This window comes from Pinus tabuliformis, chromosome Q, assembly GCF_031772625.1.
Source record: "Pinus tabuliformis cultivar Carrire ecotype Pingquan chromosome Q, CPIR1, whole genome shotgun sequence".
In the NCBI taxonomy this organism is placed as follows: Eukaryota; Viridiplantae; Streptophyta; class Pinopsida; order Pinales; family Pinaceae; genus Pinus; species Pinus tabuliformis.
Genome location: NC_142296.1, coordinates 669,655,790 through 669,663,634, shown reverse-complemented (window position 1 = coordinate 669,663,634; position 7,845 = coordinate 669,655,790). Strand labels below are relative to the sequence as shown.

Here is a 7,845-nt window from a genome sequence, read left to right as displayed (position 1 = left end):
AATTGTTCTGGATCTTCGTTCCCTACTCCCCTGAATACCTGCAATTTTATCACACTCGCCATATTGAACTGTGGTGGTGGCAAAGATGGAGGTGAAGATGGTGAGACTGATGACGGTGTAGGTGGAGGTGGTAGGCATGGAATTCGTTGCCTTATCAGACTAATCATGCTTCTCGCAGAAACTTTTGTGAGCTCTTCCTCACTTTCTCGCTGAGGCAAAATCAAGGGGCTATTTTCTATCTCTATGCTACCTTCATTTCTATAGATCCTCCCACTTCACACAGCCCCAAACATCAATTTGCTCACATAACCCACTTTTCACACAATAACATCTTAATCCAAGTGTTCAAATATTTAATGTACTTACCTCACAGTCCTTTAACGAGGCGTCGTTCTGCCTCGCAATAGCTGACTGTCGTGTCTACTGTGAACTTGGTGATAAAACCCCTATAATTCAATCAAGCCAATGGTCCATAGTGTGCACGATCTTATCTTCCGATGCTTCTAGTCTGTGCACTGATTCTGGAGTCCACACAATTGGTTTGTCGAGCCTACACCTTCCCTGATTGTCTGCTAGCTTCTGGATCCACTGATACAATTCATAGGAAAATGATGAAAAGAAAATTTCGTGGATTTCCATATATAAGTAGTGCTCCAACCACTGTTCCTTTAATACTCATGGATTCCTGTGTTCTTGCACCGTAAACTCGTGAATCTTTCTGTCTAACCACCCTTCAATTTCTTTCTTCGTTGGATTCCAGTGACATAACATCAGGCATCCCTTATGTAGATCCTGGTCCCAACAATGGAACCATTTGTTGGCTTGTTGGGGCCTGACCCAGGTTTGAAGATGATTTAGCCAAAAATATCCCAGTACTACTAGCCCTTTCGGCAACAGTTCACGAAGCGTGGAATGAGGCACTACAAGAAAAAAGGACACTGGTGAGGGGCAAAAAATGTCACCATAAGCTCATTGGTGATGGTCAAAAGAGCATTCGTCACCAAAAACTAAACATCACCAAAGGTGGCATCGCCAAAAGTATAGGCCTTGTAGTGACATACAAAGTCTATCACCAATAATGATTTATAATGGTGGATAATGACTGTCACCATTTCATATGAACAATGGAGATGGACCATAGCCTCCATCACCAAAAGCTAAATGTCACCAAAGGTGGCGTCACCAAAAGTATAGGTGTTGTAGTGACGTTCAAAGTTTGTCACCAATAATGATTTATAATGATGGACAGTGACTGTCACCATTGCATATGAGAAATGGTGAAAGACCATAACATTGGTCACCAAAAACTAAACGTCACCAAAGGTGGCATCGCCAAAAGTATAGGTGTTATGGTGACATTAAAGGTCCATCACGAATGTTGATTACAATGATGGATAGTGACTGTCACCATTTCATATGAATAATAATGATTTATTGTGATGGATCTTTAATGGCTGTCACTATTGGTGCATATTTATGGTGACGTTCATTGACCATCACCAAAAGCCGCATTGCTAGAAGTATAGGTGTTGTGGTGAAATTCAATGTCCATCTCGAATAATGACTATAATGACAGACAACGGTCATCACCATTTCATATCAACAACAACGATTTATGGTTACAGACCTTTGAGGGTCATCACTATTGATGCATATATATGGTGGCATTCGTTGACTGTCACCATTTCATATTTTTGGTGAGGGTAAAAAAATGTCAGCAAAGCTCATTGGTGATGGTCAAAAGAGCCTCCGTCACCAAAAATTGATTGTCGCCATTCCATATGGATGTCAGGGCACAATGGAATCGAACCACCAACCTCCTGCTTCTAAAGCAGGTGCTCTTCCATTGAGCTAGCACCCTTTAAAGAATTATATTTTTTAAAATTAGACCTTGAAACTTCATAAATTGTAAATTCTACAACTTTCAATAAATTAAAGTCTCAGCAATATTTTACTAAACAAGCAAAGCAACATCGAAGATGTAGGTCCCTACCTAATGGTTATTGAAGTTATGAAAATTGGGTGGAGGGAAAAATAGTTATGTATAAGAGAATCAATATGTTCAGCTGAATGATCAATTAGAAGTGAAACTTTGAAGACATTTATAACCCATAAATGACCTTTAACTATAAAATTCACTAAATATTTCAAAGGAAATGTCATAAGTGGATATCATATGGAAGAAGAGAAGGCAAGGACTTGGAACCCTTGTACATCTTGGCATGCCTTAGCACTTGGCACATCTTAACTTGTTTGACATGTCTTCGTACTATCCGGCACATCTTAGCATGCCATAGCATTCCCTAACACACTTTGGCAGTCATTACCTCACAACTAGCATTGCATTTTTCCATGACTTGGGAACCTTACATTCACTAGAACACCTTGGCACTCCCTAGTTTTCATGCCCTCTTTTATCCTCCATAATGTCCCAGGCTGATGAAGAGATCGACGGAGGTAGCCACAGACCAAGATTTTACTTTTGTGTTAAGCCTATCAAACCAGAGAGGCCCCTCTCTATGAAATCATAGCCAAGAGATGACTGGAATGTAAAGGATTTTAGGCTAGATAGCTAGGGTCAGGTGGGTTTTTGGAAAATTTAGGGACTTGGAACTCTATCCAGTAGTGTCTTGTCTGGTAGGGACTTTGTCAAGGAGGCAAGGACTGGGAGCCCTGTCTAGGATAAAGCACCTAACATGCATGATAGAAGCTCCCTAGAGTAGAGTACCTCCTACCTAGAAGAGTGTCCTCTACTCAAAATATAGAACCCTTCTCTATTGTGCACTTTTCTTAAAGATAAATCTAAGCATAAAATAGTACTAAGAAAAACACCCAAATTAAGAAAAGTGAGCATCTAAGTCAAACTATAAAAGTATAATAAATATGGCTCTATATAAGTTTGGGAAACACTAGACAAGCATGCTTTCATACAACAACAATAATATGCCTAAAATCGATGTGATTCTTTCATCGTTGCTATACCCTCACAACAAAACTGGAATCTATAGCATGTACCCCAAGGCTCTATGCATTTCTTGAAGGTGTAGATTGAAAGGATATGATGAGATGAAGTAATATTGAAGGAGAAACACCTTCAAAATAATAGATAAGTCTATTGTGAATTCAACCCATTTCCAGACAGACCAAGGCTGCTACTGGGTACACTTCTCCGCTGAATGGAAACTACAATATATTGTAGTGCTGCTAAAGGAAAAACACCTTTAGTGAAACACGATAAAGCTCTAACAGATATTGTCACTTTGGCCTCGGTTGTCGATGATCTCATCAATATAGGTAACAACTTTGATAACTGAAAAACCAAAAGGTGAGATGCATAGATCATTTGAAATGATAGTTTTGGGCATACTTTATTATTGTTTAGGAGTGTTAGTATATAAAATGCAAGGTAACTTGTTGCGTCTTTATGTCACAGGCCAAGGATGCGAAGAAATACATAAAATATTAAATAGCATGGTATAAGTCAATTGCGGGTTATTTTGAAACGGGACTGGAATTCTCCTTGTGTGGGTTCTAATCTAGTGGGTATAACTTTAAATAAGAAATTGATAGTTATGGGGTTGAAATTGTCTCACAATTCATGAAAAGTCCCAAATTTTTTCACTAGAAAGAAGTAGAGGGAGTCATTAGGTTTAAGGAAGGGAACACCCTATTTGCAGGAAGATAACTTGAAATTAATCGGGCATATTATTTCTCGTCTTCTTATACGAGTGTGCTTTGAAAAGATAACCACATCCAAAGACTCGATAACAACTCTGGTAAAGTTTATAGATGTGAAGCAATTTTGAGAAAACCCATTACTTAATGACAATTGAGCAAGGAATATGTCAAAGGATTCAATCTTGCACTCTGTCTTAAAAAGGAAGTTGGGGTATCCAGCATCTTGCCAACAAACTAACTCCAACCATAATGTCAAAGGCAGGTTAACTACGAAACCTCTTTCCCACTTTGTATTATTATTCCCTCTTGAATTCCAATAGGTATCTGGCTACTTAGATCCACAAAACTCGTGCCAAGTAAACTCTGCATGATACAATTGTGACATGCAAGCTTGATAGACACTCTAGTTTCCCTCTAAAAGAGGGTAAGTCAAAATATTATGACAATCTTAACTATAATTTGATCATACAATTTTAAGGTATTGCATGGAATAAATAATATACTATCAATGCAGTAATGAAGAACTCAAAATAAATGAGTTTCTTATTGCTACAATAGCACCTATTTGGATTCTTGAATAAAGAACCTAACCTGCATGGCAAAAGCTTACTAGAATAGAGTACCTCCTAACTAGAAGTGTGTCCCTTACTCAAAATATAGAACCCTTTTCTATTGTTCAATTTTCTTAAAGATAAATATCTGCATAAAATAGAACTAAGAAAAACACCTAAATTAAGAAAAGTGAGCATTTAAGTATGCCTAAAATTCATGTGCCTTTTTCATCACTGTTATAGCCTCATAGGAAAGCTATAATCTACAACATGTATCCCAAGGTTGCATGCATCTACTAAAGCTGCAGACCGAAAGTTTCTACTAATATGAAGTATTATTGAAGGAGAAACACCTTCAAAACAACAGATAGAGTCTAATGTGCATTCAACCCATCTGCATATAGTCCAAGGTTGCTATTGGGTACACCTCTCCCCTAAATGGAAACTACAATGTATTGTTGTTCTACTGAAGGAGAAACACCTTCAGAGAAACATGGATAAAACTATAACATATATTGTCACTGTGGTATTGGTTGTAGAAGTTCTCATCAATATAGGTAACAACTTCGACAATTGAGAAACCACAAGGTGAGATACATAGATCATTTGAAATGAAAGATTTGGGCATACTTTATTATTTTTTAGGAGTGTTAATATAGAAAATGCAAGCTAGCTTGTTGCATCTTTATGTCACAGACCAAGGATGTGAATAAATACAAAAAAAGATTAAATAGAATGGTACAAGTTGATTGCAAGTTCTTTCAAAACAAGAAAGAAGCTCTCCTTGTGCATATTCTAATCTATTGGATATAGATTTAAATAAGAAATTTATAGTTATGGGGTTGGAATTATCTCACAATTCATGGCAAGTCCCAAAGTTGTTCACTAGAAAGAAGTACAGCAAGTTGTCAGGTTTATGAATGGGAACACCCTATTCATAGGTAGATAATTTCAAATTAGCCGGGCATATTATTTCTACTCTTCTTGTACATGTATGCTTTGAAAATCTAAACACCTCCAAAGACTCAAAAAAAAACTCTAGTAAAGTTTATAGGTGTGCAACACTTCCAGGAAAACCCATCACTTAATGACAATTGAGTGAGGAATATGTTGAAGGGTTCAATCTTGCACTTATTCATAAAAAGGAAGTTCAAGTATCCAATATCTTTCCAACAAAATGACTCCAACCATAATGTGAAATCCAGGTTAACACTGAAACCTCTTTCCCACTTTGTAGTATTGTTACCTCTTGAATTCCAACAGGTATCTTGCTACTTAGATCCACAAAAAATGTCCCAGGTAAACTTTTCATGATACAATTGTGATGTGGAAGTTTGACACACACTCTAGTTTCCCTCTAAAATAGGGTAAATCAAGATATTATGATAGGCTTAACTGTAATTTGATCATACACTATTGAGGTATTGTATGGAATAAACAATATCCTATCAATGCACTAATGAAGAACTCAAAATAAATGAATCTCTTGTTGCTACAATAGCTCCACTCTTGGGATTCTCCAAGGAGCCACTGATTTAAACACATTTGGAATCTTTACATGGTCTGCATAAATATTAAACAATGGTAGTGATCACTCTTTTCCCTCCCATGGAAAGTCTATACAGAGTCAACAATAAATTGATTTAAAAGTGAGGTATATGCCTAAGAAATAGGAGTTCAACTCTTCAACTCTAATTTAGTGGCAAGGAAATATTCAACTGTAAATGCTTCATCTTCTACCATGTAAATTTCTAGATAAATGGTTAGTGTAAATATATCCGTTGTCCACATATACCAAAAAACCATGTATGTTTGGACTCTGGTTGTGTGTACGAGAGGGGAGATCACATAAATAATCCATTAATAAAAAAAAAAGTTAAAGCACAACATTCTATGGAGAATTTTTTTTAAATTTTATTACATACCCTAGAAAGTTTGAAAGGACATAACTGAAGGTTCCCTCTCATTCCACACTTAATTAAATATGCCCCTTTTCGAATGCAGATGTGGCCTGCAAAATCAAAATCAAAAAATAGAATATGAAAAGTAAGTTTAATGAATTAAAGTAGATTTGTTATACATCAAGAAAATGGACTGTGAGAAATTGGATTCATTCTCTAAAAAGGATGATATAGCAATATCTAATTACATTTTCAACTGAAACAAAGGTAAATTGGATTCATCCTCTCCAATAGATGATATAATGAGATATAATGACATTTTCAACACAAACAAAGGTAAGTTGAGTAAGCTCAAGCTCCAAAATGATGGCATCCAATTTCTGAGTGGTAGTTACTATACATATCTAGCTAGAGGTTATAACATAAAGGTATTTGTTATATGCGAAGATAAAAAAGTGAAAGGAATGTGAAATTTTTACCATCAACTATAAGTTCCTTTCAAGGACTAGATCAAACCATAACATTGTTATCAAGATAATCAACTCACACATTCTAGTATTCTTCTAGTAGTTTCATGACAAAACTGAAACTCAATAAACTTCAAACAACATAAATTAACCAACAATATGTCTGAGGTTGGTTACCTAAGGATTATATCATACTAAATTACCTTTTGCATCTAACATTGAAAATGTCTGTGAAAGAAATGAAGACAAATCAATCATTATGATGGATGCATGTGATGAAATAAAATAAAAAACACCTTTCTTCTTGCTATTGATGAGCCTTCTAGGGGATTCTTGGATGAAGTTGATCATGATCTTCTTTCTGAAATCAAAGAGACACTTTCTAGCTCCTCTGATTTGACGGACAACAACCCTAATGCTTATTAAAATGAATATGGAAAGCAATAAGCATCGATGAACCTGGTCTTGAAGAAGGTGTCTCAAAGTCTAATATGGATAGTATTTTAAATTTCTACAGCTAGCAGAGGGTTTTCCCAGTTGGGTTCTCTAGAAAGTTTTGTTTTTTTTCTATAGTGTGATTGTGTTTTATTTCTATTTTATTCCACTACAAATTGGTAGATATATTTTTTGCCTTCATGCAACAATTAGTTGCAGATTTATTCATTCAGGAAATAGCAAAATTTCAAGGAAATTCTACACAAGGGAAAATTAATCTATATTTTCAGTTATATCTTTTGCAAGTAAATTTCACAACTAAATTTTCATCCAAAGTGTTTAGGTTACTAGCAAGTGGTATCACAACATATCTCAACATTGCAAGGCATAAATCACACTATTCAATAAGGTTGAGACTTGAGATACAAAAATCTTCCCAAGTTATGCAAGCAAGAAAACTGCTGATTTTTAGTTTTAAATCTATCCAACCAGAACAAAATTATGCCATTTTCAACACCCTCTAGTCAAAGTTATTCCTGGCCTCATTCAACTCAGTCAAGAATATGTCAATCTCGTTGAGATTTATTCTTCATTTCATGCTTCTATGTTATATATTTATGCAACCTAATATATCATTTATGTCGAGTGATTATTCATTAAAAATTATTTAGTCCATCCATGGCATCTAGCTAATTTTCTAATCCGTTTCTGGGAAGACTCTATCAGGCATTTCCAGCAAAAAATAGAAGACTATTTTAGTACCTAGTGTTATAAAAATCTAATCTGGAAAAATTATTTTTGGTTGTTTCCCTA

At 35.6% G+C, this 7,845-nt stretch overlaps 1 non-coding gene across 1 annotated transcript; it reads right to left on the bottom strand.

Annotated features, from left to right (window-relative positions):
- Window positions 1-1,789: 1,789 nt before the first annotated feature.
- TRNAL-UAG (transfer RNA leucine (anticodon UAG)) lies at window positions 1,790-1,861 on the bottom strand. The gene has a single exon. It is a non-coding gene; the product is annotated as a tRNA-Leu (tRNA).
- Window positions 1,862-7,845: the final 5,984 nt, after the last annotated feature.